Source organism: Lithobates pipiens, unplaced genomic scaffold, assembly GCF_037356315.1.
Source record: "Lithobates pipiens isolate NorthernLeopardFrog02 unplaced genomic scaffold, aLitPip1_a1.2 Scaffold_73, whole genome shotgun sequence".
NCBI classification, from domain to species: Eukaryota; Metazoa; Chordata; class Amphibia; order Anura; family Ranidae; genus Lithobates; species Lithobates pipiens.
The window spans coordinates 521,221-539,298 of record NW_027507896.1 but is presented as its reverse complement, the minus strand read 5'-3'; the positions used below and the strand labels follow the sequence as shown (position 1 = coordinate 539,298).

General features: G+C 49.2%; 1 pseudogene; it reads right to left on the bottom strand.

Moving 5' to 3' along the window:
• LOC143959388 (arf-GAP with coiled-coil, ANK repeat and PH domain-containing protein 1-like) overlaps positions 1–18,078 on the bottom strand; it is a 119,756-nt pseudogene that overhangs the window by 12,469 nt on the left and 89,209 nt on the right.

Genomic DNA, 18,078 nt, shown 5'->3' with positions numbered 1-18,078 from the left:
CTCCACATCCCTTTCCTTCCACTGTAACCCCACATCCCACTCTCGCCAATGTGACCCTCCACATCCCTTTCCTGCCACTGTAACCCCACATCCCACTCCCACCAATGTTACCCTCCACATCCCTTTCCTGCCACTGTAACCCCACATCCCACTCCCGCCAATGTGACCCTCCACATCCCTTTCCTGCCACTGTAACCCCACATCCCACTCCCACCAATGTGACCCTCCACATCCCTTTCCTGCCACTGTAACCCCACATCCCACTCCCGCCAATGTGACCCACCACATCCCTTTCCTGCCACTGTAACCCCACATCCCACTCCCGCCAATGTGACCCACCACATCCCTTTCCTGCCACTGTAACCCCACATCCCTCTCCCACCAATGTTACCCTCCACATCCCTTTCCTGCCACTGTAACCCCACATCCCACTCCCGCCAATGTGACCCTCCACATCCCTTTCCTGCCACTGTAACCCCACATCCCACTCCCACCAATGTGACCCTCCACATCCCTTTCCTGCCACTGTAACCCCACATCCCACTCCCGCCAATGTGACCCACCACATCCCTTTCCTGCCACTGTAACCCCACATCCCACTCCCGCCAATGTGACCCACCACATCCCTTTCCTGCCACTGTAACCCCACATCCCACTCCCACCAATGTTACCCTCCACATCCCTTTCCTGCCACTGTAACCCCACATCCCTCTCCCACCAATGTGACCCTCCACATCCCTTTCCTTCCACTGTAACCCCACATCCCACTCTCGCCAATGTGACCCTCCACATCCCTTTCCTGCCACTGTAACCCCACATCCCACTCCCACCAATGTTACCCTCCACATCCCTTTCCTGCCACTGTAACCCCACATCCCACTCCCGCCAATGTGACCCTCCACATCCCTTTCCTGCCACTGTAACCCCACATCCCACTCCCACCAATGTGACCCTCCACATCCCTTTCCTGCCACTGTAACCCCACATCCCACTCCCGCCAATGTGACCCACCACATCCCTTTCCTGCCACTGTAACCCCACATCCCACTCCCACCAATGTGACCCTCCACATCCCTTTCCTGCCACTGTAACCCCACATCCCACTCCCACCAATGTGACCCTCCACATCCCTTTCCTGCCACTGTAACCCCACATCCCACTCCTGCCAATGTGACCCTCCACCCCCCACATCCCTTTCCTGCTACTGTGACCCTCCACCCCCACAACCCTCTCCCACCGCCCAACATATAAAGTGGATACAATACCACACCCAGCACTCTACAGACCACGGTCCTCCATGATCCAACATACTCACCGGCCTGGCCAAGAGCAATGTCCGCCTCCCTCATCTTCACTAATCTCAGCCTATGATGGAAGAGAAGACATGACCGTCACAGCCTGACCCTCTCTCATACATCCCCATTATAGACATGTCCACCATTTACCAACAAACCAATTGGCACCAACAGCCATACATATGTGTATGTTAGTCCTCCTGGCCCACCAGCTCTCTTAGTCATGTGACCTACACTCTGCTGCTCAGTTGCATTTGGGAGGGGGATATAAGGTGTCCAATGCCAGTACATTTCTGGTTTGGTAGGTCCAGAGACATCTGGCCAGTTCGAGTGATGATCATGTTATCTATATATTGTGTAATGTCCAGCCCCTGTAGAGCGCACACACACGATGTCCAGCCCCTGCAGAGCACACACACACACGCACACACACACACACGATGTCCAGCCCCCGCAGAGCACACACACACGATGTCCAGCCCCCGCAGAGCACACACACACGATGTCCAGCCCCTGCAGAGCACACACGATGTCCAGCCCCTGCAGAGCACACACACACACGATGTCCAGCCCCTGCAGAGCACACACGATGTCCAGCCCCTGCAGAGCACACACACACACGATGTCCAGCCCCTGCAGAGCACACACACACACGATGTCCAGCCCCTGCAGAGCACACACACACACATGATGTCCAGCCCCCGCAGAGCACACACACATGATGTCCAGCCCCTGCAGAGCGCGCACACACATGATGTCCAGCCCCCGCAGAGCACGCACACATGATGTCCAGCCCCCGCAGAGTGCGCACACACACATGATGTCCAGCCCCAGCAGAGCACGCACACACATGATGTCCAGCCCCTACAGAGCGCGCACACACGATGTCCAGCCCCTACAGAGCTCGCACACACATGATGTCCAGCCCCTACAGAGCGCGCACACACATGATGACCAGACCCTGCAGAGCGCGCACACACACATGATGTCCAGCCCCTGTAGAGCGCACACACACGATGTCCAGCCCCCGCAGAGCGCACACACACACACACACACGATGTCCAGCCCCCGCAGAGCACACACACACGATGTCCAGCCCCCGCAGAGCATGCACACATAATGTCCAGCCCCCGCAGAGCGCGCACACACACATGATGTCCAGCCCCCGCAGAGCACGCACACATGATGTCCAGCCCCTGCAGAGCGCACACACACATGATGTCCAGCCCCCGCAGAGCACGCACACATGATGTCCAGCCCCCGCAGAGTGCACACACACACATGATGTCCAGCCCCTACAGAGCGCACACACACATGATGACCAGCCCCTGCAGAGCACACACACATGATGTCCAGCCCCTGAAGAGCACACACACACATGATGTCCAGCCCCTGAAGAGCGCACACACACATGATGTCCAGCCACTGCAGAGCGCACACACATGATGTCCAGCCCCTGCAGTACACGTAATATTCCACGCCTGCAGAGCATGTACATGTGGTATCCCACCTCTGCAGAACGTTTACATGCGATATCCCATCCCTGAAGAGTATGCTCATGTGATTTTCCCACCCCTGCAGAGCATGTACATGTGATATTTCACCTTTGCAGAGCATTTACATGTGATAACCATCAGCAGGGACCCACCCCACGGATAGGAAGTGTCATGTGGGACATTTCTTGTGACACCTGTAATGTCCACCTGACATTCTGAGATATGATGGCCAAATGTGGTGAACAAGACAATAGGATGTTATTTATATGATGGTAGATCGGTGTCAGTATAAAATGATGGGATATGTATTATGACAGTAGTGTCAGCATCAGTAGTAGTAACCAGTGTCAGTATGTTAAACTCGGTAGAAGATTTTCTTTTTGAGTTGGCAGGTTGTCGTGGAGGCTTGGGTGGCAGTTGCTTTCATATGTTGGTTGCGGCTCCTGGTGACCTTCGTCCCAGAACACTACAGAGAACTGTAAACCAGTAACAGGATAGAATGTGAACAAACACCAATTCCTACTACATCGGGTCAAAGTGAACCATGAAACGTCACCCTGGATGGAAGGCCAGTTACCCAACACGGGAAAATGATGACAAAGCCTTCCTGTCAATCATTATATGGCCATCTATAAAGTGTCAGGAAAGCTCTACGTAGATTTATAGAAGATCGTACCAAGAGGGAAGATTTACTACAGCAGAGGAAATGGAAGAAAAGCGAGGCCATCAGCAAACCGATCTCTGGGGCCCTCCAAAAACGGAATACAACCAATAACAGAACAGAGGCGGTTTAGGTGAAGGAGTCTGGACTCTCCTGTTCTCTGTCACCTTCATTAACATCTTGACCTCTTGTGACTCCCCTATAACCCCTCCATGACCTTTCCTCTAACAATCTTTGACCCTATTTGTAGAATTCCATGACCCAGATATGCTAATACCCACACCCATTTGGTTGGGGCAGCATTATCAGAAATAGGTCTGGTGATTGGCCGGACTCTACGTGTGTCTGGTATTGTCAGCCACGTTTGACATTCCTATCCATACTTTCCCAGAACCCCACCTTCCCCTCTACTCACAAGGTTACAATGTCAGCATTGGCTTTTTCAATGGCAATGGAGAGGACATCCTTTCTTTCATTGTCCAAGGCGTTAATGTCAGCTCCTCTCTTCAGAAACAAACAAGCCAACCTGGTGGACATGACACAGAAAGAAGAGACACCATGAGAGGAGGCAGATGGCACCAGAGGTGGAGGAAGGGAGGTGATGAGGTAGGGCTGAGTGCCAGGGATGGAGACAAGAGACGAAGAGGTGATATGATAGGAATGGTGAGATGGAACACGTCAGTGGAAAGGACAGCATTAGATGAGAGATGGGAACCACCAATGGAAGAGAAGTGGCATGATCTCCAACAAAGATGAGACGGAACATGTCAGTGGAAAGGACAGCGTTAGATGAGAGATGGGAACCACCAATGGAAGAGAAGTGGCATGATCTCCAACAAAGACGAGATGGAACACGTCAGTGGAAAGGACAGCGTTAGATCAAAGATGGGAACCACCAATGGAAGAAAAGAGGCATGATCTCCAACAAAGATGAGATGGAACACGTCAGTGGAAAGGACAGCGTTAGATGATGGATGAGAACCACCAATGGAAGAGAAGTGGCATGATCTCCAACAAAGATGAGATGGAACACGTCAGTGGAAAGGACAGCATTAGATGAGAGATGGGAACCACCAATGGAAGAGAAGTGGCATGATCTCCAACAAAGATGAGATGGAACACGTCAGTGGAAAGGACAGCATTAGATGAGAGATGGGAACCACCAATGGAAGAGAAGTGGCATGATCTCCAAAAAAGATGAGATGGAACACGTCAGTGGAAAGGACAGCGTTAGATGAGAGATGGGAACCACCAATGGAAGAGAAGTGTCATGATCTCCAACAAAGATGAGATGGAACACGTCAGTGGAAAGGACAGCGTTAGATGAGAGATGGGAACCACCAATGGAAGAAAAGTGGCATGATCTCCAACAAAGATGAGACGGAACACGTCAGTGGAAAGGACAGCATTAGATGAGAGATGGGAACCACCAATGGAAGAGAAGTGGCATGATCTCCAACAAAGATGAGATGGAACACGTCAGTGGAAAGGACAGCGTTAGATGAGAGATGGGAACCACCAATGGAAGAGAAGTGGCATGATCTCCAACAAAGATGAGATGGAACACGTCAGTGGAAAGGACAGCGTTAGATGAGAGATGGGAACCACCAATGGAAGAGAAGTGGCATGATCTCCAACAAAGATGAGACGGAACACGTCAGTGGAAAGGACAGCGTTAGATGAGAGATGGGAACCACCAATGGAAGAAAAGTGGCATGATCTCCAACAAAGATGAGATGGAACACGTCAGTGGAAAGGACAGCGTTAGATGAGAGATGGGAACCACCAATGGAAGAAAAGTGGCATGATCTCCAACAAAGATGAGATGGAACACGTCAGTGGAAAGGACAACGTTAGATGAGAGATGGGAACCACCAATGGAAGAGAAGTGGCATGATCTTCAACAAAGATGAGATGGAACACGTCAGTGAAAAGGACAACGTTAGATGATGGATGAGAACCACCAATGGAAGAGAAGTGGCATGATCTCCAACAAAGATGAGATGGAACACGTCAGTGGAAAGGACAGCGTTAGATGAGAGATGGGAACCACCAATGGAAGAGAAGTGGCATGATCTTCAACAAAGATGAGATGGAACACGTCAGTGAAAAGGACAACGTTAGATGATGGATGAGAACCACCAATGGAAGAGAAGTGGCATGATCTCCAACAAAGATGAGATGGAACACGTCAGTGGAAAGGACAACGTTAGATGATGGATGAGAACCACCAATGGAAGAGAAGTGGCATGATCTCCAACAAAGATGAGATGGAACACGTCAGTGAAAAGGACAACGTTAGATGATGGATGAGAACCACCAATGGAAGAGAAGTGGCATGATCTCCAACAAAGATGAGATGGAACACGTCAGTGGAAAGGACAGCGTTAGATGAGAGATGGGAACCACCAATGGAAGAGAAGTGGCATGATCTCCAACAAAGATGAGACGGAACACGTCAGTGGAAAGGACAGCGTTAGATGATGGATGAGAACCACCAATGGAAGAGAAGTGGCATGATCTCCAACAAAGATGAGATGGAACACGTCAGTGGAAAGGACAGCGTTAGATGAGAGATGGGAACCACCAATGGAAGAGAAGTGGCATGATCTCCAACAAAGATGAGATGGAACACGTCAGTGAAAAGGACAACGTTAGATGAGAACCACCAATGGAAGAGAAGTGGCATGATCTCCAAAAAAGATGAGATGGAACACGTCAGTGGAAAGGACAGCGTTAGATGAGAGATGGGAACCACCAATGGAAGAAAAGTGGCATGATCTCCAACAAAGATGAGATGGAACACGTCAGTGGAAAGGACAACGTTAGATGAGAGATGGGAACCACCAATGGAAGAGAAGTGGCATGATCTTCAACAAAGATGAGATGGAACACGTCAGTGAAAAGGACAACGTTAGATGATGGATGAGAACCACCAATGGAAGAGAAGTGGCATGATCTCCAACAAAGATGAGATGGAACACGTCAGTGGAAAGGACAGCGTTAGATGAGAGATGGGAACCACCAATGGAAGAGAAGTGGCATGATCTCCAACAAAGATGAGACGGAACACGTCAGTGGAAAGGACAGCGTTAGATGAGAGATGGGAACCACCAATGGAAGAAAAGTGGCATGATCTCCAACAAAGATGAGATGGAACACGTCAGTGGAAAGGACAACGTTAGATGAGAGATGGGAACCACCAATGGAAGAGAAGTGGCATGATCTTCAACAAAGATGAGATGGAACACGTCAGTGAAAAGGACAACGTTAGATGATGGATGAGAACCACCAATGGAAGAGAAGTGGCATGATCTCCAACAAAGATGAGATGGAACACGTCAGTGGAAAGGACAGCGTTAGATGAGAGATGGGAACCACCAATGGAAGAGAAGTGGCATGATCTCCAACAAAGATGAGACAGAACACGTCAGTGGAAAGGACAGCGTTAGATGATGGATGAGAACCACCAATGGAAGAGAAGTGGCATGATCTCCAACAAAGATGAGATGGAACACGTCAGTGGAAAGGACAGCGTTAGATGAGAGATGGGAACCACCAATGGAAGAGAAGTGGCATGATCTCCAACAAAGATGAGACGGAACACGTCAGTGGAAAGGACAGCGTTAGATCAAGGATGGGAACCACCAATGGAAGAGAAGTGGCATGATCTCCAACAAAGATGAGACGGAACACGTCAGTGGAAAGATAAATCAGAGATGAAAGATGAGAACCATCAATGGAAGAAACAATGCAGGACATACAATGAAAGATGAGAGGGCGTGGTGAAAAGGACAATGTTAGATGATGGATGAGAACCATCAATGGAAGAGAAGTGGCATGACCCACAACAAATAATAAGAGACGTATCAGTGAAAAGGATGATCCGAGATGAAGGCTATAAACCATCAATGGAAGAAACAATCCAGAATTTACAAAGAAAGATGAGATAGGACGGGTCTGTGAAAAGGACAGGTTGAGGTGATGGAGTAGAACCATCAAACAGATGATGGAGGAAGTATAGTGAAAGATGAGATTTTGTCAGTGAAAAAAAACAGTCTGAGACGATGGGTGAGAACCATCAATGGAAGACACAAGGCATGACCCATAACGAAAGATGAGAGGGAACATATCCATGAAAATATCAATCTTAATGAAGAATGAGAACTATCCATGAAGGACATACAATAAATGATAAGAGGACATGGTGAAAAGGACAATGTTAGATGATGGATGAGAACCACAAATGGAAGAGAAGTGGCATGACCCACAACAAATAATAATAAGAGACAAATCAGTGAAAAGCTCAATCTGAGATGAAGGATGATAACCATCACTGGATGATATAATGTAGGATGTATAATAAAAGAAGAAATGGGACATCAAGGAAGATCTGGGATTATGGATGAGACCCATCAATGGAAGAGATGAGGAATGACACACAAAGAAAGATGAGAATGCATAAGATAGGGACAATGTTGGATGATGGATGAGAATGAGGAGGGCCTGACTCACAATGAAAGTTGACACAGGAGATGTTAGTGAAAGAACAATGTGAGATGAAGGATGAGAACCATCAATGGAAGGAACGATGCAGCATGAAAAATAAGAAATGAGATAGGACAGGTCCGTGACAAGGACAGGTTGAGGTGATGGATGAGAACTATCAAATAGATGATACATGAAGTACAGTGAAAGATGCGATAAGAGGTCAGTGAAAACCGCAATCGGAGATTATGGAGAACAACCACCATTAGAAGAGACAAGGCATGACCCACAATGAAATATGAAATGGAAAATGTCAGCAAAAAGATCAATCTGAGATGAAAGATGAGAACCATCAATGGAAGAAACAATGCAGGACATACAATGAAAGATGAGAGGGCGTGGTGAAAAGGACAACGTTAGATGATGGATGAGAACCATCAATGGAAGGAACAATCCAGGACATACAATGAAAGATGAGAGGGCGTGGTGAAAAGGACAATGTTAGATGATGGATGAGAACCATCAATGGAAGAGAAGTGGCGTGACCCACAACAAATAATAAGAGACGTATCAGTGAAAAGGATGATCTGAGATGAAGGATGAGAACCATCAATGGAAGAGAAGTGGCGTGACCCACAACAAATAATAAGAGACGTATCAGTGAAAAGGATGATCTGAGATGAAGGATGAGAACCATCAATGGAAGAAACAATGCAGGACGTACAATGAAAGATGAGATAGGACGGGTCTGTGAAAAGGACAGGTTGAGATGATGGAGTAGAACCATCAGATGATGGAGGAAGTACAGTGAAAGATTCGATTTTTGTCAGTAAAAAAAACGAACAATCTGAGATGATGGATGAGAACCACCAATGGAGGAGACGAGGCATGAACCACAATGAAAAATGAGATGGAGTGAGATGGACCATGTTAGTGAAAAGATCAATCTGAGAGGACATGGTGAAAGGGACAACGTTAGATAATGGATGAGAACCACCAATGGAAGAGACGAGGCATGACACACAATGAATAATAATGAGAGACATATCAGTGAAAAGATCAATCTGAGATGAAGGACTATAACCATAGATGGATGATACAATGCAGGACTTACAATAAAAGATGAGTTGGGACGTCAAGGAAGATCTGAGGTTATGGATGAGACCCATTAATGGAAGAGACGAGGAATGACGCACAAAGAAAAATGAGAATGGATAAGATAGGACATGTCAGTGCAAGGGACAATGTTAGATGATGGATGAGAAGCATCAATGGAAGAGACGAGGCATGACACACAATTAAAAATGACATGGGACACGTTAGTGAAAGAACGATGTGAGATGAAGGATGAGAACGGTCAATGGAAGAAACGATGCAGCATATACAATGAAAAGTTAGATAGGACAGGTCTGTGAAAATGATCAAGTTGAGGTGATGGATGAGAACCATCAACTAGATGATGGAGGAAGTACAGTGAAAGATTAGATAAGAGGTCAGTGAAAACCACAATCTGAGATGATGGATGAGAACCACCAATGGAAGAGACAAGACATGACACAATAAAAGAGGAGATAGATCAGGTCAGTGAAAAGATCAATCAGAAATGAAAGGTAACCCTTCAATAGAAGATACGACGCAGGACATACAATAAATGAGATAGGACATGGTGAAAAGGACAACATTAGATGATAGATGAGAATCATCAACGGAAGAGAAGTGGAATTATCCACAACAAATCATAAGAAGAAACATATCAGCGAAAAGGACAATCTGAGATGAAAGATGACAACCATCAACGGAAGGGACAATGCAGGACGTACAATGAAAGATGAGATGGGATGTCAGAAAAGATCGGAGACTATGGATGAGACCCATCAATGGAAGAGATGAGGAATGACACACAAAGAAAGATGACATGGGACATGTTAGTGAAAGAACGATGTGAGATGAAGGATGAGACCCATCAATGGAAGAGAAGTGGCATGACCCACAACAAACGGTAAAATTTATGCATGAAAGATGAGATAGGACGGGTCTGTGAAAAGGAAAAGTTGAGGTGATACATAAGAACTATCAAATAGATGATGGAGGACATGCAATGAAAGATGAGATAGGATGTCAGTGGTAACAACAATGTGACATTATGGATGAGAACCACCAATGGAAGAAACAATGTGGGACATACAATAAAAGATGAGAGGACATGGTGAAAAGGACAATGTAAGAGGGATGAGAAGCATCAATGGATGAGATGAGGTATGATACACAATGAATAATAAGAGACATCTCAGTAAAAGGACAATCTGAGATGAAGGATGAGATGAGAACCATCAATGGAAGATACAATGCAGGACAAACAATGAAAGATGAGATGAGACGTCAGTAAAGATCAGAGATTATGGATGAGACCCATCAATGGAAGAGATGAGGAATGACACGAAGAATGGATAAGATAGGACATGCCAATAAAAAGTACAATGTTAGGTGATGGATAAGAACCATCAATGGAAGAGACAAGGCATGACCCACAATGAATAATAAAAAAGGGACATATCAGTAAAAGGACGATCTTGAGATGAAGGATGAGATGTGAACCATCAATGGAAGAAGTAATGTAGAACGTACAATGAAAGAGGAGATAGAAAGTGAAGATCTGAGATTATGGATGAGACCCATCAACGTAAGAGATGAGGAATGACACAAACAGATGACAATGGATAAGCTATGACATGTCAATAAGGAGGACAATGATAGATGGTGGATGAGAACCAGCGAGGGAAGAGGTGAGGCATGACAAACAATGGAAGGACAACAAAAAGTGAGGCGGCACCAGCAACCCCCATGAGAGAAAAGTGGAACTGATGGTGACAAGGAAAGTGCTTTACCCCGTGTAGCCCTGCAGCGTGGCGTGATGGAGGGGTCCTCGACCATCTTTATCAGCATGATTGACACTTGCCCCATTCTGCAGAAGAAACTCACAGGCAACAAGAGAATCCTGAAAGCCACAAAGTTTGGTTGTCAGTGGAGGGCGACGTGATACAGAATACAGACAATACAGCAGATAAGTGACTGAAGGCACCTACAGAGAGCACAGCTCGGATAAGGGGCGTCCGCCCATCCTCATCACTGCGTACCCAGTTCACGTCCGCACCATGTGCCAAGGCATCCGCCATGGTGGGAAGATAGCGATGTTCAGCAGCACGGTATAGAAGTGCCCCAGGGTGTAGATTTCGCACGTCATTCTCATCCCCCATTCCAGACATGGCAGCTGTGTAGAGACACGATGGACAAATGAGACACGATGGACAGATGAGACACGGGAGACACGATGGACAGACGAGACGCGATGGACAGACGAGACGCGATGGACAGACGAGACGCGGTGGACAGACGAGACGCGGTGGACAGACGAGACACGGTGGACAGACGAGACACGGTGGACAGACGAGACACGATGGACAGACGAGACACGGTGGACAGACGAGACACGGTGGACAGACGAGACACGGTGGACAGACGAGACGCGATGGACAGACGAGACGCGGTGGACAGACGAGACACGGTGGACAGACGAGACACGGTGGACAGACGAGACACGGTGGACAGACGAGACACGGTGGACAGACGAGACACGGTGGACAGACGAGACACGGTGGACAGACGAGACACGGTGGACAGACGAGACACGGTGGACAGACGAGACACGGTGGACATACGAGACACGGTGGACAGACGAGACACGATGGACAAATGAGACACGATGGACAGATGAGACACGGGAGACACGATGGACAGACGAGACACGATGGACAAATGAGACACGATGGACAGATGAGACACGGGAGACACGATGGACAGACGAGACACGGTGGACAGACGAGACGCGATGGACAAATGAGACACGATGGACAGAGGAGACACGATGGACAGACGAGACACGATGGACAGACGAGACACGATGGACAGACGAGACACAATGGACAGACGAGACACGATGGACAGACGAGACACGATGGACAGAGGAGACACGATGGACAGACGAGACACGATGGACAGACGAGACACGATGGACAGACGAGACACGATGGACAGATGAGACACGATGGACAGATGACACTCGATGGACAGATGAGACACGATGGACAGATGAGACACGATGGACAGATGAGACACGATGGACAGATGAGACTCGATGGACAGATGAGACTCGATGGACAGATGAGACACGATTGAACGATAGACAGACGAGACCCGATGGACAGACGAGACGCGATGGACAGACGAGACGCGATGGACAGACGAGACGCGATGGACAGACGAGACGCGATGGACAGACGAGACGCGATGGACAGACGAGACGCGATGGACAGACGAGACGCGATGGACAGACGAGACGCGATGGACAGACGAGACGCGATGGACAGACGAGACGCGATGGACAGACGAGACGCGATGGACAGACGAGACGCGATGGACAGGCGAGACGCGATGGACAGGCGAGACGCGATGGACAGACGAGACACGATGGACAGACGAGACACGATGGACAGACGAGACACGACGGACAGACGAGACACGACGGACAGACGAGACACGATGGACAGACGAGACACGAGACACGATGGACAGACGAGACACGATGGACAGACGAGACACGATGGACAGATGAGACACGATGGACAGACGAAACGCGATGGACAGACGAGACGCGATGGACAGACGAGACGCGATGGACAGACGAGACGCGATGGACAGACGAGACTCGATGGACAGACGAGACACGATGGACAGATGAGACACGATGGACAGACGAAACGCGATGGACAGACGAGACGCGATGGACAGACGAGACGCGATGGACAGACGAGACGCGATGGACAGACGAGACTCGATGGACAGACGAGACACGATGGACAGATGAGACACGATGGACAGATGAGACACGATGGACAGACGAGACACGATGGACAGATGAGAGGGGCTCATGGCACAGAATTCTGTTCTACTCATAGTGGGGGCATTTCATGAGCTGTACAAACACAACATCTATGTCTATAGAGGGAGGAGCCATTGAGCAGGAACTTACCATTGGGCGGGGGAGGAGCCGTCCCTGGCTTTGGTTTCAGGTGAGGTTTAGGGGGCCTGTGCAGTCGGCTGATTGGTCGGTTAAGCTCAGGCTCCACCTCTCTGTTGGCATTTTTGAGACTTCCATCCACCCGGCTGCCTTCTTTCTCCATGCTGCTGGGTGGCCACTTGCTGGACATGGCAGAGGGTCTGACCTCCAGGGTCCTGCTCTCCGGGTTGCTGATTGGACGGGCGGGCGCGTTACCGTGATGATGCGGGTTGCTGCGCAGAGCCATCTGGGGAAGTTTGGTGATGAATTTCTTCTCCACGTATTTTGCTCTGATCCAGATTTCCTTCTCGCTGCTGGAATCAGAAATTCACAAGTGGTTATGTTGAGTGGTCACCCAGTTATTCCTGACTTTCTGGAGGTTCATAGATGGTCTATGGACAGGAGAACTACAGTGGATTCATACCATGGCTCAATGACAATCAGAACCCTAAAGAACGAGAACAAAGAGTCTTGTATGCAACAAGTGCTATCCCAATACAGAGGAAATAAAACCTACAGCCATTGGTTGGTCCCGGTATTATGACATTTCTCACAAAATAGACTCTTATAAAGGGTCAAATTGTTGAAATAAAGTCCCATCTACAGCTATTTAGAGACACAGACCAGACAAAAGGACATGGAATCAGCGTACAAAGACTAAGTAGCCCGCTCAGCGTAAGTCAATTATCATACGAGAAGACTGAGAAGGATGGTATCAGTGGCGTAACTAGAACCTTCAGGGCCCCCGATGCAAGAAACCATGAAGGGCCCTCCTGAACCCCAGCCAGGGCCCTTCCTTCCGAGTCCGGCGGTGGAACTCCAGGGCCGTGGTCACAGGTATGACCTTTGGGAGCCCTGTAGTTCCACCACTGGTATCAGTAGTCTTTTTTTATATTATTTTATTTTTAGGTGCCCCATTGGGGGGGACTGTCCCTAGGCAGGATGGGGTCCCCGTCCCCAGAAGAGATGAGGTCCTTTTCTCCAAGGCAGATGATGTTACTGCTCCCGGGTGAGAAGGGGTCCCTGTCCCCAGAAGAGATGAGGTCCTTTTCTCCAGGGCAGATGAAGTTACTGCTCCCGGGTGAGAAGGGGTCCCTGTCCCCAGAAGAGATGAGGTCCTTTTCTCCAAGGCAGATGACGTTACTGCCCCCAGGTGAGAAGGGGTCCCTGTCCCCAGAAGAGATGAGGTCCTTTTCTCCAGGGCAGATGAAGTTACTGCTCCCGGGTGAGAAGGGGTCCCTGTCCCCAGAAGAGATGAGGTCCTTTTCTCCAGGGCAGATGAAGTTACTGCTCCCGGGTGAGAAGGGGTCCCTGTCCCCAGAAGAGATGAGGTCCTTTTCTCCAGGGCAGATGAAGTTACTGCCCCCAGGTGAGAAGGGGTCCCTGTCCCCAGAAGAGATGAGGTCCTTTTCTCCAGGGCAGATGAAGTTACTGCTCCCGGGTGAGAAGGGGTCCCTGTCCCCAGAAGAGATGAGGTCCTTTGCTCCAGGGCAGATGAAGTTACTGCCCCCAGGTGAGAAGGGGTCCCTGTCCCCAGAAGAGATGAGGTCCTTTTCTCCAGGGCAGATGAAGTTACTGCTCCAGGGTGAGAAGGGGTCCCTGTCCCCAGAAGAGATGAGGTCCTTTGCTCCAGGGCAGATGAAGTTACTGCCCCCAGGTGAGAAGGGGTCCCTGTCCCCAGAAGAGATGAGGTCCTTTTCTCCAGGGCAGATGAAGTTACTGCTCCCGGGTGAGAAGGGGTCCCTGTCCCCAGAAGAGATGAGGTCCTTTTCTCCAGGGCAGATGAAGTTACTGCCCCCAGGTGAGAAGGGGTCCCTGTCCCCAGAAGAGACGAGGTCCTTTTCTCCAGGGCAGATGAAGTTACTGCCCCCGGGTGAGAAGAGGTCCCTGTCCCCAGGGGAGGTGGGGGTCCCTGTCCCCACGTGAGAAGGGGCCCCTGTCCCCAGAAGAGATGAAGTCCTTTTCTCCAGGGCAGATGAAGTTACTGCCCCCGGGTGAGAAGGGGTCCCTGTCCCCAGGGGAGGTGGGGGTCCCTGTCCCCACATGAGAAGGGGTCCCTGTCCCCAGAAGAGATGAAGTCCTTTTCTCCAGGGCAGATGAAGTTACTGCCCCCGGGTGAGAAAGGGTCCCTGCCCCCAGGGGAGGTGGGGGTCCCTGTCCCCACGTGAGAAGGGGTCCCTGTCCCCAGGGGGAGATGTAGGGGGTATGTAATGGTGTGTGGAGGATGGGGTCCTCTCACTCACCATGACCAAGCTGTAGGCCGCGCACTCATCCATGTTGGCCTGGGCTCCATCCAGTGTGCTGGACGGGTGATCAGCATATCTCCCAGAAAGACCTTTCATCATCTGTGTATGACGGGGGAGGAGGAGGGCTGGCAGACAAGCCTGCAGTGTCCTCCGGGGGGCTCTCATAGGGCTGCACTGCATCTGTGTGCTTAAAGTTTGTTTACCCAGGAGAAGTATGCAGTGCAGTGTGGGCCGGACTCAGCGGGGGCGGGACTCTGGCTGGGGAGAACAGACATCGGACTGAGCGGCAATGCATGGAGCAGGAGAGGGGTACTCTGAGGAGCCGGCCGAGGACACAGGTCATGGGAGGAATGCACAACTAAAAAGCAGCCAGTGCGATAGTCTAGCATGGAGCTCTGCTAGTCACCCTCCACCTCCAGCCACCCGTGTGCATGGTGCACTGGTACCCCTAGCTGCCTATGCTGCTGCCGGCCATATGTAGAGGGGGCTGCATGGGCCCCCAGCATCACAGGGCCCGGTTGCGGTCGCGACTGCTGCACCCCCTATAGTTACGCCCCTGGATGGAACCCATATGAGGTCATGAGGTGAAGGCTACAGATTACACAAGGTCCTAAGTGGGAGTTGGAGACCATATGATGTCATAAAGGAACGATAAAGACGAGGGGGTAAGCCTATGATGTCAGAAATGAAGGATAAAGACGAGGGGGTAAGCCTATGATGTCATAAATGAAGGATAAAGATGAGGGGGTAAGCCTATGATGTCATAAAGGAACGATAAAGATGAGGGGGTAAGCCTATGATGTCATAAATGAAGGATAAAGACGAGGGGGTAAGCCTATGATGTCATAAATGAAGGATAAAGACGAGGGGGTAAGCCTATGATGTCATAAATGAAGGATAAAGATGAGGGGGTAAGCCTATGATGTCATAAAGGAAGGATAAAGACGAGGGGGTAAGCCTATGATGTCACGGGGTGAAAGCTGAAGAGGATACAACGGATTGGGGAAGAGCGGAGTGTTGACATCACCGTGTGCTGGAAGATGTTGGTTTCTTTATGTTCATCTCATCGATTCGCGCCTCGTAGATGGAATTGATAATGTTGTTCCCAAGTTCACACATGAGCTGTAATGAAAGACAAATAAATGTTCAATATTCCCAGATAATAAAACATCAGATTTCCCCGCATTGACCTGACTATTGGGCTTCATGGCCCAGTCTTGTCAGAACCGGCCAGCAGAACACATTATACAATCCATAACAGCAATTCCATATACTCGTAAAACGACCAACAAGTATGAGCAACAACTCCCGACCCCCCCGTCCATAGCACTGAATCACTGAGCCAACCAGTCCCCGTTAATATGCAACATCTCAGGTATCACCCCAGACTAAACCTTTCCCACCAAAAACCGAAGACCATCTCCAATCCCAAGCCCACCTCACCCAACAACGCCCCAAAGCCATTACCTTAACAAGCTCTGGCTCCCAGGTGTCAAGTGTTAGTGATCGGACCTTGGAGAAATGGACGCCCAGGCTCCTGTGAGAGAGAAGATGTTATTGGGTAGGGGGGATCAGGAGACAATTGGGGCTCATCCTTACCTCTGACCAAGATTAGTCAATGATTCCAAAGGATCTTCTACTGAGGAGGGGTCAATGTATTGGATCACCTCCATTGTAAGCAACGTATGGATCCAATGTCTGGACCAATACCGAAGAGCACACCATAAAAATTCACCACATGACCAAATAAACTATATATAGTGTAGCAAAAGTGAGTGCTCAATACCAATATCAGCAGGAACCTGATGTGTACAGTCTGGAGGAAAGAAGGGAAAGGATGGACTGAAACCTTTAGGTTGATGCTTGGAACAGACTTCCATTGGAACGTAGTGCGTCAGTAAACAGTAGGCGAGTGCAAACATGCTTGGGACAAACGTAGATCTATACTCAAAAAGTGTTTGAGCCACCTCCATTGTCAGCAATCGGACAGGCCGTCAAGGTGTCAGTAAGAGGTTGGGTCATCCCAGTGTAGCTGTTCATGTCATCTAGTTGTCAATAAGCGATCAGGTCATCTCAGTATGAGTCAGAGGTTTGGATCATCCCAGTGTCAGTAACTGTTTAGGTCATCTAGTTGTCAGTAAGCGGTTGGGTCATCACAGTGTAAAAGAGAGATCAGGTCAACCTGGTGTCAGTAAGCAGTTGGATTAATTCATTGTCAGTAAGTAGCTGGGTTGTCTCAGTGTCCGTAAGAGGTCAGGTCATGGCAGTGTTAATAATTGTTTGTGTCCTCTCAGTGTCAGTACATGGTTGGGTGATAGTTCTGGTTGTCAGTAAGTGGCTGGATCATCCTGGTGAAGGAAAGAGGTCAGATGATCTTGGTGTTAGTAAGCAGTTGAGTCAACCCATTGTCAGTAAGTGGACAAGAATCCCAGTGTCAGTAAGTCGTTTTGGTCAGATTTGTGTTAGTAAGCAGTTAGGTTGTCCTGGTGTAAGAAAGAGGTTGAGTCATCCTGGTGTCAGTAAGATGTTGGGTCATCACAATGTTATCTGGTTGTCAGTAGGCGGCTGGATCATCTTGGTGTAAGAAAGAGGTCTGGTCATCCTGGTGTCAGTTAGCAGTCAAGTCAAGGCAACCCATTGTCAGTAATTATCCTGGTCTAAGAAAAATGTGGCGTCATCCTGTAGTCAGTAAGTGGTCTGGTCATCCTGGTGTCAGTAGGCGACTAGCTCATCCTGATGTCAGTAAGCAGTCAGGTCATCCCTGTGTCAGTAAGTGGTT